Here is a 16,900-nt window from a genome sequence, read left to right on the forward strand (position 1 = left end):
TCCCCTGTTTACCATTGCAACAAAAAGAATAAAATACCTAGGAATAAACCTGCCTGAGGAGGCAAAAGACCTGTATACAGAAAACTATAAGACACTGATGAAAGAAATCAAAGACGATACAAACAGATGGAGACACATACCATGTTCTTGGATTGGAAGAATCAACGTTGTGAAAATAACTATACTACCCAAAGCAATTTACAGATTCAACACAATCCCTATCAAATTACCAATGGCATTTTTCACAGAACTAGAACAAGAAATCTTACAATTGTATGGAAATGCAAAAGACCCCAAATAGCCAAAGCAATCTTGAAAAGGAAAGATGGAGTTGGTGGAATTAGGCTTCCTGACTTCAGACTATGCTACAAGGCCACAATGATCAGGACAGTATGGTACTGGTATAAAAATAGAAAGGAGGATCAAAGGAACAGAATAGAGAACTCAGAGGTAAACCCAAACACATATGGGCACCTTATCTTCGACAAAGGAGGCAAGAATACAAAGTGGAAAAAAGACAGCCTCTTCAATAAGTGGTGCTGGGAAAATTGGACAGCAACAGGTAAAAGAATGAAATTAGAACATTTCCTAACACTATACACAAAAATAAGCTCCAAATGGATTAAAGACCTACATGTAAGGCCAGACACTATAAAACTCCTCGAGGAAAACATAGGCAGAACACTCTAAGACATCCATCAAAGCAAGATCCTTTTTGACTCACCTCCTAGAATAATGGAAATAAAATCAAGAATAAACAAATGGGACCTCATGAAACTTAAAAGCTTTTGCACAGTGAAAGAAACCATACACAAGACAAGAAGACAACCCTCAGAATGGGAGAAAATACTTGCCAACGAAGCAACAGACAAAGGATTAATCTCCAAAATATACAAGCAGCTCATGCAGCTTAATACCAAAAAAGCAAATAACCCAATCCACAAATGGGCGGAAGACCTAAATAGACATTTCTCCAAAAAAGACATATAGATGGCCAACAAACACATGGAAAGATGCTCAACCTCACTCATCATTAGAGAAATGCAAGTCAAAGCCACAATGAGGTATCACCTTATACCAGTCAGAATGGCCATCATCAAAAAATCTAGAAACAACAAATGTTGGAGAGGGTGTGGAGAAAAGGGAACCCTCCTGCACTGTTGGTGGGAATGTAAGTTAGTACAGCCACTATGGAAAAGTTTGGAGGTTCCTTAAAAAACTGAAAATAGAACTACTATATGGTCCAGTAATCCCACTCCTGGGCATATACCCAGAGAAAACCATAATCCCAAAAGAAACATGTACCATAATGTTCATTGCAGCACTATTTACAATAGCCAGGACATGGAAGCAACCTAAATGCCCAGCAACAGAGGAGTGGATAAAGAAGATGTGGCACATATATACAATGGAATATTACTCAGCTGTGAAAAAGAATGAAATTGCACTATATGTAATGAGGTGGATAGACCTAGAGACTGTCATACAGAGTGAAGTAAGCCAGAAAGAGAGAAACAAATACCGTATGCTAACATATATACAGAATCTAAAAAAAAAAATGGTCCTGATGAACCCAGTGACAGGGCAAAAATAAGAATGCAGATGCAGAGAATGGACTGGAGGACACGAGGTTGGGGGGGTGGAGGGTGAAGGGGAAGCTGGGACAAAGTGAGAGAATAGCATAGACATATATACACTACCAACTGTAAAATAGATAGCTAGTGGGAAGTTGCTGTGTAACAAAGGGAGATCAGCTAGATGATAGGTGATGCCTCAGAGGGCCAGGACAGGGAGGTGGAAGTGAGTCTCAGGAGGGAGGAGATATGAGGATATATGTATAAATACAGCTGATTCACTTTGGTGTACCTTGAAAGCTGGTACAAGAGTGTAAAGCAATTATATTCCAATAAAGAGCTAAAAATAATAAAATAATAAATAAATAAATAAATAAATAAATTTTCCTTCCTCTAACCTGGCAAAATGAAAAAAGATTTTTGAGATTATATCATTCTATTTGATAGAACTCACATTAGCATGGGCCTGAAGAGACCTACTAACCAGCACTGAACATGTAAAGTATGCAGTAAATAAATTTCTGAGCCACTAATATTTTAAGCCACTAATATTTCAAGGTTATTTTTTTTTTATTAGATCATAACCTAGGCATTGATGACATGCAACCATTGCAAAACAGAAGAGGGACAACCAAACTCTTGATGCTGTAGATGGTAGTTGCTGTCTCTATGACTTTGAACTACACAGTTGTAGTCTCACATGTGTGTATTTATGTCTCAGTGGTCACAGTATGATCTTCTTCCTATCACTGTGGATCCAAAATACAGATGTGGGCTCATATTCGTTTACTGTGTTCTGTGAGCTAACATGATGGTGTTTCTTCCTTAGGTTCAAGTTCTCGGTAGATTGAAGTTGGAGGCAACAAATCTTGCTAAGGATCTTCAGAAGCTGATTTCCAGCAAAGCAATACAGAAATCTGTAAATAAGCCAAAATGCCATTAGGAATCATGTAACTTAAGTCCTTGGTGATTTGTTCCCAAATATATGCTCTCTTACTCAAAAGATAAGCTGTGTAGACTTTGGGCCCAGAGGAGCCTAATGGGTACTCTCCAAACAAGTTAGACGTTGAGGTCAATTTCAATTATGACTAAAACTAACCAATGATTCATGTTTTTCCAGATATTTAGCCAAGTGAGTATTAGGCTAACTGGCATACTAGTGTTTTAAGCATATCATTAAAAGAATTCTTGAACAATAAAAATAAGGGGAGATAATAGGGCTTATGGGCCTTCCTTTATGGTTTTGGTATGAAGAATATCAGCTGGTCAATAAGGGACATTTGCGTATATGGTGTGTTATTGGATGGGCTAGAAAATAATGAGCTACTATAGAATATAAACAAGCTGAGAGGGTCTACACATGTTATGTTTTTTTGTGTGCATAGAATTTTAAGTGATTTTGTGTGTGATCTGTCTCATAATTCGTGATTATTTGATGAGAGGAAAAAATGTGGTTTTTTTATTTTTTATTTTTTTATAAAGGCTGATTTATAAAGGAAGTTGTCCCTCTAAGGCATCACCCATCATTGCGTTTATCTCCTTATGTTATGCAGGAACTTCCCACTAGCTATCCTGAGGACACCGGGTGGGGAGGGGGTGCAAAGGGGAAGCTGGGACCAAGTGAGAGAGTAGAATTCACATATATACACTACCAAATATAAAATAGATAGCTAGTGGGAAGTTCCTGCACACATTATCTTCTAATGGGTAATAAGCTGAAAGATGTTGAATGAAGCAAAGGAAAATAATCAGGGCATGGTAGGGAGTTATTCTTCATGTTTAGGTTCAGTCTTAGACACTGACCGAGACCAGCCTGGCCTGGGTGCCCATTGATGACCTTTCTCACAGGGTCTGTTCCAGGCCTGAGCACTGAGGCCTCTCCAGAATTTCCTCTGAATCAGTTAAACAAGGTTCTGGTTGCCAGGTACAGGTGAACCCTGGAGCTGGAGTTTTCTAAGCCTGGTCTTTCAAGAAGGAGTAAGGACAAAAAATATTGGGATGTATAACTCTGATGGTCAAGGCTTTCATTCAGCCTTCCTCGTTTGACCATTTCTCCAGCCCCAAGAAAAATATACCAGTGTCATCTGTGAAACCACACCATGGACATAATTATTCTACATGCTAAGTGGACAAAAACAGAAGACCGTGGGGCCTGGGTTTCACTCCCAGCCCCTAACTGATGGTATGACAGCCATCACACAGTCTCACCAAAAGGATCCCTCTGGAAACTTGGGATTCCAACCCTCCTCACACTCATTTTGCAAAAGGCCTAATGGAGCATAACCTGTCCCAGCTTCCCCTACCCCTGGGGCTTCCACATCTTGAATGTTCCCCCTTGGGGGACTCTTAGAAACTTTCTCCCCCACACTTCCTTATCTGCACTTTAGGACACATCACTTTTCATTTACTTGAACACACAAATCATTTGCTTTCAAATCCAGTTGTTTTTCATGTACAAGCACATGGCCATTTCTAGCTCTTTGAGTTGCAATCATATCCTTCATCCATTTCTTCTCCCCTGTTTTTCTTTCTCTTGTTGCTTGTTATAGATGTTACAAATATTTATCCCTTCTTATAATTTGGGTTTGCCTTTTTTGAGTTGTTTTGCCTTTTGAGTTGTTAAATTTGTGGGCAACTAATCACATTTTCATATGTTGAGAAATTGCTTCCAAGAAAACAGATGTCTCCTCTTTAATGTTTTTTTTAACATTTGATTATTCATTCCAACTGTTACGTGCTTTTTTTTGGGGGGGGGGTATTGTATAAGTAGTATGAGGCAGGCCCTCGTCCATTATCATTTATTGAGTTAGCTGTGTATTTTTCTTCCATGGTTTGAAATTATTTACAACATATCCAGTAGACAGTTTTCATAGACTATATTCATATACAAACATGTTTGCTGTCTTGGGTGTCTATTGTCACTGCTTTATCATTCAGTCTATTTTAGCACCAGTAACACATAATTTGTATTATTTAATGTATATTCTATTTTAGTATCTTGTAGAACAATTCTTATTTCAGTATTTCTTTTTCAGAAAGTTTCTCACTAGACATATTCATATCATATGAACTTAAAATTATTATCAAGTTCTACAGGGAACTTTTTTGGGAAGTATATTACATTTGAAATAAATCTTGGAATAATTGACATCCAGCGATAGGTCAGTGGTGTCAAGCCTTTTTATATCCTATAATTAAAAATGTGTATCTTTTGTGATGTAAGTCCTTCACACTTCAGATTAAGAGGAATTACTGATCATTTCACATTTTTGTTGCAGTATACCCAAAATATATTCACTTCAGATTTTAAATCTGCTTATCGACAGTTTAAAAATCTATAAATTTTCTTTACACTTAAATATTTTTTATTGTGGTAACACATATTTGTGTTATCTATTTCCACTTTTATAGCAATGTGATTAATGAATGTGACCTTGATTTTTTTTTTCAGTTTAATGAGGCTCAATATTGATGAGGAAATTGAAACTTCCTCTCCTCTATCTTGCAAAGGCCTGCTCGCCACTCTCAGTTAAACAGTAAAATGAATTACTAAGAGTGATCAGATAAGGGAAGACTGTCTTGCTCTCAGGCACCCACCCCAAGCCTTTAAGACCCTTTGCACATAGACTTGTTAAGTGACCATTAACTTCAACCGGCAACCAATGTGAGAATGCAAATTGTGACCTTAGTCCTGATAGGAATGGCATGTCTGGCTCCTACAAGTTCCTGTTAGGACCCCCTACTCTGTGTGTAACCCCTGGCAACTCCCGCACTCTGTAACTGCCCGTGACCTATAGTAATTTGTAGCCAATCAGTTTGCACCAATTATAGCTGTATGTTTTAACCTATATAAGGAGAAGACTCCCCTGAAACGGGGCCCCAGAATTTTGGAGCGTTAGCTCATCTGGGTCCGCCGGCTCAATAAACCTGAGTTCTCCAACTCTCCGAGTGTTGTGCTTGGTTTCTCGTGGGATCAGTTTTTTTTCTGCAACAATATAACAAGTGAATTTAAAAAGCATGTTTCCTTTATGTTGGTTCTTTCAGGCATTTTACTATTCAAATCATCTGTTTTCTGCTTACATGTCTTAAAACTTGCAAGAAGTCTGTTAAAAACTCTCGACTATTGTGTTTGTTAGTTTCTCATATTCTTAATATGTCATATTCTTGACAACATATTGTCATTAGAAATGAGCTCTTTTGTCATATTTAAGAATTTTCCTTAGACTTTTTGTTTTCTGATATTAATATTATATCCTTTGCCCTTTTATTTTTCCATTTTCTCACCTGTTTTGTGTCTCCTTACCCTTGCACACCCATATTAGAGAACTTTGCAAATACAAGTGAGATTTTGTCACCACATTGCTTAAATTCTCCCACGGCTGCTTATTGCCTCCCTGGCAAAGACTTATGCCTCCAGGAAGCATTCAAGCCCTGAGCATCCAGGATCTTGCCTCTCTCCCTGCTAGAGCTCTCCCTTCTCACTCTGTGATAGAATCATAACAAAACTGCTTCCAGGTCCCCCAACAGGCCAACTGGTTTCAGGGTCCTGGTCTTTGCTCACACCAATCCTCCTACCTAGAATGTATCTGCTCTTCTTTGAAAGCATCATCTAAATTCACCTTGAAAAGCCTGCTCTCCCTCTTGTTTAACAGATTTCTCCCACCTTTGTGCTCCCACGATGCCTCCTACACACTGTTCAAGGGCAAGGACAGCATCTTATTCATCAGGGGTCTCCATAGAGCTGGGACATGGCAGGCACCTCATAAATACTGGCTGAGTAAGAGAATTAATTGTAAATAGCAGCTCACATGGAACAGTAACCAAGGACAGCTCCAGCATCATAAGACAAAAACGTCTGGTTCTGTTCCTGTATACTGCAACTGGCACTTAGGACTCCATCAGTTATATTTGTTGGATGAATGTTGAATGGATGGGCAATGGTATGACCATCTGCCAAAGGCCAACTATCCAACTCGTGTGGAGCAAAGACGAGGAGCTGCAGTAAATCTGTTTTCAGGCGTTGTTCACTCATAGAACAAAATGTCATCATTTTAAGAGAGTAATGAAGTGATGGGAAATAATTTGAATTTGGAATGAGAGCAAAATAAGACAAGGTAGCAATTGTAGGCAGTGTACCTACTTGGTATCGGTACCAGGCATCATATTGACATATTTCTTTTGCACATCAAGCTCAAAATAACAGCATTAAGTGTTACAGCCCTGGAAATCAATTCTACAACAAAAATATCACAGCCTACGATGTGATTCCTCTGCTTCCTAAATTTTCCACAGCCTGGAAAACCTGTTAGCCTAAGTACCCTTATGGGGGAGCCAAAACTCCTGATGGGAGGGGAGCCCAATTTTTTTACTCAGTTTTGCTGAAGAAGAAAAAATTGTACTGTCTCTCTCCCACTCCTTTTCCCATTTCTTTCCTCAAGAATAGCTTGGTTTCTTCCTTTTCTTCTCATTTTTAATCCTTCATTGTAGGGTCCAGAGAACCGATTTCAACAATTTATTATCTGAATTGCAATCTGAATTGGAGAAGCAGTGGTCTTTGTTACAGAAAACAAATCATTTTGTCTCTAAATGCAATGAGGCAGCATGTTATATCATATAAAGAAAGTTTGAAATGAACAAAACATAAAGACTAATTTGATTAAGGTATTCTAGACCTAAAGGAATATTACACTGTTATAAAAGTTAAGAATATTGGTTGTTAAGACAATATTAACGAAGAGTTGATACAGCCCTGGTAAAATCCTTATGCCATTATGTTAAGGGAAAAGCTAGCATACAAAGTTGTATTTACAGTTTGGTTAACAACTGTGGGAGGAAATTTACGGCTCTGTGTCAGACAAATGATATTAAAGTACATGCATTCATAAACATGTTCCCTACTGCAGTCCCTCCCTCCTCATGCATACACATTTCTACCATGGGTTAATCCTTTTGGCAGGACCAACTACTGGCCTAGAATCTTGGAAATAGGCTTGTTGAAGAAATGAAGCTGAGAGAGAGTTAAATTTCTGCTCTACGCCATTCCCCCATTCCCGTATCCCTGATCCCTCTTGTATACAGAGGGCTCTATGGCCCTTACCCTTGTGAAGTTTTTGTGAGGTTTTTGTTACATCTGGAACAGGAAGACCTCCCAGGCCCCATTTTCCTTGCAGCCCAAGCTAAAAATTGAAGGAAGCAATGTGACGGTATGTATTACCGACTGAGCACACGTTAGACATTAGATTAGATTTTACACCCAGGGTCTTTCTTTCTTGTTTTCAAATTTTATGAATAGAAAAATTGATTTCTCTTTCGTAAAAAAAATGCATAGCGTTCTCCTAAGGAAATAAGAAAGTTGCTAGAGAAAGCTAGATGGTGTGAGGAAGTGGGAAGAAACAGTGGAGAAAGGGCCGCCACAGACAAATGGGATTTGGGTGAGAAAATTGCCTTTAGGAAGTTTTGCCCTGTATTGTATCATGAAACCTGTACCCCTGTTCCCCTTGACATTTTGCTGACTTTTCAAGAGACCTGATGAAAGATTTGCATTATTTTCAATGCTCTGATGATGAGATTATTCTTTGCTTCCTTTGCGTCACCCAAGGACAGTAAGAAGGCCTAGATATATCAGGTAACATTTGAAGAGCTTCTTTCAACACTCGTTACACCTCCAATTAAACTTTCAACCATAATTAAGACATAGTTCACTAGGAGTACATGTCTTTTGTCACACAATCATTTGGGTTAACTGTCATATACAAAATGTTACTGAATTTTGTTATGTGACTTAATCTAATAATCTTTTCCCATTTTTTTTTTAGCATTTACAAATATTGACATAAAAGACATTTCTACTTAATATACATTATCTCAAGTCATTTTCTGACCTTAAATTTCTGTGTGCAACACCTCCCCCCCCAACTTTGCTTTAAATTGTGTAACATCAATTTAAGGAAATAAACTTGGAATTGTTGACTTGATGTTACTAAAAAGAAAAAAAAAAATGTGTGTGTGTGATAATTAAACAATGTAGACTTGGGAATTCTACTGCCAGGAATTCATTCTACAGATATATCTACATAAGTAAAAATGATATGTACAATGATATTGTGCCATGAACTTTTCAGTTAATGTAATTAAAATTAATCAGTCTGCTTTAAAAATGAGCAACATTTATGGGCTTCTATAACTAAAAAGGCCAGACGCAAGCCAAAGTTCAGTCAAGATGAGAACTGCAGTTTAAGATGTCATCAGACTCAAGCCCCAACTCTTGGTTCTACTGTCTACTGTGTTTCTGCTTCCTCCTCAGTCTGAATTTCCTCCAGTTAGCAAAAATGACCATATCTAGTATATACCTAGATATGCATCTGCATATCACTCCATAACTTGGAAGAGCATTTTTTTTGGTCTTAGGTTTCAAAACAAGATTCCTGAGAGTCATTCTGATTGGACAATGTAAGGACCTGTATCCATCCTAAACCCATCACTGCATGGGACTGTGGAGTAAAAGGCACTTACTGGCTTAGCCAGGAACCACAGCACACTGGAGAAAGAGGTGGAGTCAGTTACTCAAAAGCCACGTGGTTCTCCAATCAGAAGTCACAGATTGTTGGGAAGAGGAAAGTGGAAAATGAATTCTAAGGAGACAGCATGTATGGGCTGCAGCTCCCCCCTTGGGCTTCCCCATGCACAAATACATCTTTCTTCTGATACACACATCCAACAAGGATCACAGCTCCATGATGTGCACTCAGCTTTTCTCAAAAGGAAGTCAAGCTAAAGTTTCATCCTGCATAGGAATATTAAGGGAATTTGGTCCAGATAGTGATATGTGCTCTTTGGTCAGACAATTCAGCTATTCCCAGTTCTGTTCTTCAGGAAGATTTCCTTTGTCCACTGTCTTCCACAACCACAATGAGGATAAGAACTGAAGAAAATGCAACTTCTAGGAGCTCACACTTACTATTTGGTGCAAATGTGAGGGCGTGGATGACAATAGCCTGCGATTGTTTAACCCATAGGGCAATTCCCAGGTCTTCTGTCAAGGAATTGAAAAGCATTTTTAATATAAAATTTATTTAAAAATTTCAGTTTCTCTTTAGTCTCATATTATGTTAAGCCATGTTGTTCACAAAATGGTACATCATGAATTCAAATGATGGGATAAACATTTTTAATTCTACATTATCAAGAGTAGAATTAGGCTGCAATATTTGATGTAAACCCTCCTTCGTTATCAAATTCCCAAAGAGGAATTAAAGTTCAAAATGAAACCTCTTTACCCTGGATGTTAAAAAAAAAGTCCAAAAGTCAGCCTGCCACATTTTCTCATTTCACTAACTCTCACCTAGGGATGACTCCCTCAGCTTCTGTATAAAGTTAGTTCAAGGATTTAGCTGCATTCCAACTTTTCTCAGCTCCACCTTTACAAAATAGAGAAAACAAGCCAAAACCAGCCTCTTGAACAGTTATCCCATGGAAAATGATGTTGACTGAACCCCAAAATTAACCTAGACTTATGACATTGTTTCCAAACACCAAAACTCAGTAACTCAGGGGTATCTGATGGAAGGAGGGCGGATGGAGAAAAGGAAACCTTGATTTTCATCCTCAGGGATGCCGGTCAATTCCGGTTTTCCAGAATCAATAATGTGTGAATTTAAAATTAATTAAAATTGAATTTGGGTACCTTTTAATGCTGTCTGCCGTGGATGATGGGGGGAGTTGTGGATAAAATTACATGTGCACACCACTTTCTGAGAGAGTAGCTTTGAGGACATTACAATACTGTATGAGTCAGAGTTCTCTAGAGAAACAGAACCAATAGGATTGATTGATTGCTTGATCTATTATAGCAACTGGCTTTTATGGTTACGGATGCCAAGAAGTCCCACAGTCTGCCGCCCACACACTGGAGAACCAGGAAGGCTGGTGGTGTCCTAATTCAGTTCTTGTCCAAACGCTTGAGAACCAGCTCAAGGAGAGAGAGCACATTCACCCCTTCTCTGCCTTTCTGTTCTATTTAGACCCTCAATAGACTGAATGATGCCCAGCCTCACCAGTGAGGACCATCTTCTTTACTCAGTCTGCTGATTCAAATTCAAGTGTTCATCTTTTTTGGAGACACCTTTACAGACACACCCAGAAATAACGTTTTACCAGCTCTCTGGGGATCCCTTAGCTCAGGACAGTTGACACATAAAATTAACCATCACAGGGACTTTCGCGAAGTTTAGGAATTTGGTGGCCACCCCAGGTACCAAGTCATTCTTAAGGCACTTCTGTCCCATTCAGCTTATTCAAAACCTCTTGACATCGGTTTCCTCCCTGGTTCCTGTGTTCCTGGAACCCACACACTGCATCCAGTATGAGATCTCTCTGGTGATACGGTCCTTTGCCACAGTGGCTGTGGTACTTTCTCTTCAATGGAATCACTTAGGCCCAGAAAACCAGCCTCCCAGCTGCAAATTTCCCCTTGTCCTCACTGTAATTTCAGCCAGAAAGTTCCTCTGAAAGAAATCTTGAGTTAAAGCTTCTATCCGTTCTTGTGAAGCCAGAGACCCCAGGAGGCTAAGGATGGCCAGTCCCTCTGTCCATATGCTCTGGTCTGCAACCTAGCATTTCCTTAGTTTTTAAATCCCTAGGCCTTTAGTGTGGTACTTCCCAAAATACTATGCTATGTCAAAGGAGCAGAAATGTTCGTTTCTCTGCAGCATTTTTTCTATTTCCTTCTATAGTTTTATTTACTACTTTCTGGAAGGCTCAGCTGAGCCACTAACAATACATCTGCTGCTTGTTTTTTGTTTTTCTTTTTTGGAGGGGGTCCCTGCTGTGGGATCAGTTCCTGGACCAGGGGTCAAACTTGCAGTGGAAGTGGGGAGTCCTAACCACTGGACTGCCAGGGAATTCCCTCATCTCCTTCTTAAATTGGTCCATTTCCTTATCTGTTGATATAAGATTGATGTTGGTAATTGATTAGACTATATTCTATTTTCCTTCTTCTTTGTTTTCTGGACTAGGCATTTTTGTCTTCCTAACACGCCCCCTACACTGTCTTCAAGACTCTTAATGTTCTTAATGTTCTCTTAATGTTCCAGAAGTATCCATTGTTCAAATGAGGTTTGCCCAGCTCACCTCCCAATGCTACATGACCCGCCTAAGAGATAAAATTCCATTTCATCAACTTCTGCCAAGACCAGACTCAACTAATTGTTGATTTGAAGCCACCCAATAAAGGCTACAAAAGAAGCCTCCATCTCCCCACATGTCAATTTTTATTTATTTTCCTAAGTTCCTAGTTTCTGGACATAGACTTGGAGGGGGGAAGGATTAGGAGAGTACTACATAACACTACTTGTGTTACTGAAATAACTAAATAATACGACTAAACAAGCATCATGTCTCGTGTTCAGGACCACTTGAAAAATAAGACACAGCAAATAGGTGAAAACCAAAATATCTTCCTGATAAGCTCAAAGAAAAGCATTCCTTCAGTTCAAGGCTAAACAGAATTAAATTGTTGTACCCAACCAGTCATTGGCAGAGCTGGGCCACCTGAAGATGCTCCTCTAAGAGGAGGTACCTCCAAACCCCAGAAGGGGAGGAGAAGGGCTTTCCAGTAGGCAGATTGGCTCAAAAACAAAAACAAAAACAAAACAAAAAACAACACTCAGAGGAACTGAGTTGTATAAACCCAACCCCTGGTTCTAAACTCTGACTTTATACCTGAAGAGCAGCAGGCGAAAGAGTGGAAAGAAGGTATGTTTATCTCTGGGAAGTTCTGCCACAGGAGAGATGAGGCCAGAGACAAAGGAAGTTCCCTCCTAACTATGTTTAATTCTAGAAAGGGAGGAAAGGGCATGAGATAGGAGAAGCATTAGGGCTGTCTACATCATCTTATTTCTGACCGGGAGGAAGGGTGAATCCAAATAAATACAGAAAATAAATCATGAAAATGCTTGACCCTCTAGGAAAAATATGTAGATATAATTTTTATTCTTTTCTAGACTTTTATCTATGTTTCAAAAGTTGCTCAGAATCCAAACAAGGATTCTCAAACATTTATCTTCCTACTAGCGTATAAAGCAGAGACCCTTCAGAAGCAATATAAGAAAAATAATAAAAGACATACAAAAGCACATATGTCTCCTATAAACTTCAGAGCTATTTCATTATTGTTTCAATGTCATTTTCATACAGCTCTGCTGCTTATTAAAGTCCCTGAGTGGCATATAGAAATATTTTAAGAAATTTTAAGATATGGAAGAAAGAAGGTCAAACAGTAAGTATATATATACTTATATATACAACTATATGTACTTCTAACAATATAAATGTATATAATATAACAATATATGTACGTATTGTTTGACCTTTTTTCTTTCTTTCTTCTCTCTGTGTTTCAGTGTAGCCTCTCAAACAATAGTGAATGTTCTTTCCAGGACCTCGGGACCAGATAACTTGGACATGCATCATAAAAGAGGTACTGCTCCCTCCAGAACTGATAGGAAGGAACGCCTTCTGACTAAGAGATGCTTTATATTAATCCAGCAGTAGATTTCATCTCAAACAAATTGAAAGTAATTAAAAGACCAACCTCATAAAAACAAATCAAGTTTCCATTTCCCAGTAATTACACACAGCCAGGTTTTCCTTTCCCTCCACACCCCACGTTTAGGCACTATGAATGTGTTCCAAACTCAGGAGGCAAAGACTGAAGTCTCAGACCCATGCAGGGTGACTTTCTACTGAGGTGACATCCTACTGTGACCTCCAGGGTGAGCGCTGATGGTGGCAGTACAGCTGGCTTGGGAGATTTAATTTTATTTTTAAGAGAAGAAGCAAAGAAAGCTCCCACATCCCCTCACCCCTCACAGGACATAGAAAGTGCCCATCTGCCTTTGGTTCTGCTGCAGCTCCCAAGAGCCACGGCAGAGATGGTGCCGGCAAGTCCTGTCCAGGAGCTTACCGTCACTGACCTAAGGGCTTAGGGTTTTGCCACAAGTCCCTTTCCCAGCAGTCTGCCCCTGGAGCTGAGGGTCGGTGTGGGCTCAGAGAGGGCACCCCGTCTAACCTGGCATGTCTAACCCTGGGCACTTTCCCTCCAGAAGCCTCTCCATTTCCTCAAACACACAAAATAATTGATTGCAAGCAAATTCCTTCACCTCAAAGAGAGTATCTTCCTCTCTTTGTCTGAAAAAGAGGAAGAGTAAAATATAGCACTCCATACAAAGAGAATGAGAAAATATATATCAAACACTTAGAATTGTGTCAGACAGGCATTTCACTAAAGTGCTCTCGGGTTTCCTTTTCCTCCTCTTTATCGTTTTCTGCCTCACTTTCCTAGACAATGAAGCTAGTTCCCCTCTTCCATTGCCTGACTCCTTTATTTTCTCCAAAGAACCCAGCCCTCTCCCCTAGCCCCCCATACCCACCAGGTCTACCCAAGTGACTTTCTGGTAACCCTCCTGCTAGACCAAGCAAAAAGAAAAGCAATATATAGTAGAAAGTATGCATCTTAGTTCTTTATATCGTAGATAACAATAAATGTTCCATCTGCTTTCTGACAATTGTATGTAACATGAACACACTCTCTCTCTCTCTCTCTCACACACACACACACACACAGAGTACCACCGCAAATGAGGATGGAGGTGTAACTGCACAAATCTAAGAGGCTTCACCCATTCCATTTTGCAACCAACAGGGACAAGGGTACTTTTTAAAACTGCCCAGCAGATGGCAGCAAAGGAATGGCAGCTTTCTCTAACCCAGCCTCAGAAGGTACTGTGAAGGCTGGTGGCTAAGTGGTCCATCTGGAGGTACCAGGACTTTCGTAAGCAGGACACTCTGCTCAGTTTCATCTGAGGCCCAGTGGCAATACATAACATGGTGTCATGCCAAGGACAGGGCAGTGGGAGGGACCTGCCCCAGGAACAGGCCATTTTTAGATTAGCATTTAGACTAGAAGAAGACTTTTTTTTCCCAGAGATTTTATGACCAATAATGTTTAGAATTGCTTACACACGCATGATACAGGGCAGATGGCAGTTTTGCTATTGTTTTAAAAGTTTCTCCAGACCATGTTTCCCCTTCTTGCCTGCACCTGGCGGGGCCACTTCCACCACCCTGTTCTTGACTTGCCATGGAGTTCATAATTGCTCCCCATTTACAGTATGAAATGCATTCACCCAAGAAGAAACTAAAAAAGAGTTAGCCCAAAACGGTCTTCTCAACCAGCCCTACACAAGAAATTTGAAGACTGAGAAGGAACGAAGAGAATTTCATTGGAAGCAGACTATCGCTTGAAACCTTTACTGCAGAATTCCACTGGAAGAAAATTACTGGAGTTCTGTGGGGTTTTCCCCCTCCTCCCAGTGTAGGAGAAGGAAGGAGGAACTCCCCTCTCATTGCTAAGCTCAGAGAGAAGGGCTGCAGTGGGACCACGTGGGAGTTTAGTGTAGCTCCCCACTGTAGACTTGAGTTTAGCACACTTGGAGGAACGAAAAGAGGCCATGGCTGGGGCTTCTGACTCTGATGGCCTGTGTATTTACCTATTGCTGCATGACAAATCACCACACACATGTATCGTCTCACAGTTTCCATGGACTGAAACTCTGGGTGTGGCTTGACTTGGTTCTGTGTTTGCAGGTATCACAAGGCTGCAGTCAAAGTATTGGCAGGGTTTCAGTCTCATCTGAGGCTTGACTGGGGAAGGATTCAGTCTCAAGCTTCCACTGCTATTGATGGAATCCAGTTCTTTGCAGTTGCAGGACCAAGGGCCCCATTTTCCTTCTAGGTGTTGGCTGGAGGTCTGTGTAGGCTGTTGTCTAATGCCTCTCTCAATTCCTAAATGCTGCCCACAGTTCCTTGCTACATGGAGGTCCCCAACTGGGCTGCCTGCTTCCTCAAAGCCAGCCAGGGAGAGAAAGAGACACCGGGAAGACAGGTGCTACAATCTTCTGCAACGTGATCATGTAATCCCATATACACATGCCCTATCCCCTTTGCCATGTTCTATTTACTCAAAGCAGCTCACAGGTCTTCTATGGTCAAGGGGAAGCAGTCACCAAAGGGCATGGCACCAGGAAGCAGCCGTCATCAGAGCCAGCCCAGAGTCTGTCTGCCATTGCTAAGCAGGTGAAGTGGGTTGTACTGGGATGGCCTCCTTCTACACGTAAGCCATGGGAAAGAGACAACACCTGGGTGGTCTTAGAGTTTGCTCCAAAAGGACATCAGAAGAAGTGAGACGGCCTCAAAGGGAATGAGGCTGGAGAGTGTTGATGGACACTCGGGGTGGGAGGTGGGAGGAGTCATGAGCACCAGCTGAGTAAGTGCATTGGAATATGCAGGGACCCACGGCCAAGGCATCCCAGTGGTGGAGCCACAAAACCATCAACTCCACCAGCCTGACATCAAGCTGCGCAAGTACTCACCAAGGAAGGCATGTTCTGCCCCTTAGCTCTCCTCGTTCCTGCCCTGGACTCTACAAGGATCCAAAAGCCCTCTCAGCAATCTAGGAAGGATGGTTAGAGACACAAGCAGTCTTTCCTCCTTCCTGTGACAGGAGTCCTGTCTAAATCAGACCCAAACTGAGGCAAGCAAGAAACGTTCCCTGTAAATAATGGAGTTTTTATTTTTGCACAAGACTGTACATTTTAATGCTGAAGTGACTGGAGAATTCTCCACTTGTTGACAGTAAATTATCTTAGATTTTAAACATGAAGCTGAGACCTACCTCCACGGACAATGTTCAGGAAGGACAGTGGTGGGGAAAAAATAAGGTTTTTTTTCTTTGGATTCTGTGAGTCCCACTACAAGGTACAAAAATTTTGAAAACCCAAATAGGAGAAAAAGTGGCATATTATTTTTCTTCTCCATATTGCATATATTCATGATTTAGCAATAGAGCTATTAAAATCCTTAATACTATGTGATGTTCCTTTAAAAAAAATTAGGATTCTTGACATTTTTCTTCTAACTGCTCTTAGAAAAAGTGCTCTATCCCCAAATTCCATACGTAAAGAACCATAACTGTAAACCAGCTGTAATATTATTTTAAGTAACCCACTTTTTATATTTAAATAAATACATTTAAAAATAAAACAAATGCCATCACTGGACATTTTTATGCAGTACTATTTGTTACAACAAAAGGTTACCACGAATAAATATAACTTAAATGAAAAATCATTACATTTCAAATAAATGAATAAATATCTGTAACAATATACCTAGTTGACAAATGACAAGAATTAATGTGATTATAATTGGTTACTGATGAAGAGATTTGTCTGAATACCACTTGCTTAAAATTAAGATGACATTTCATA

The sequence above is a fragment of the Hippopotamus amphibius genome, chromosome 3 (genome assembly GCF_030028045.1).
Source record: "Hippopotamus amphibius kiboko isolate mHipAmp2 chromosome 3, mHipAmp2.hap2, whole genome shotgun sequence".
NCBI classification, from domain to species: Eukaryota; Metazoa; Chordata; class Mammalia; order Artiodactyla; family Hippopotamidae; genus Hippopotamus; species Hippopotamus amphibius.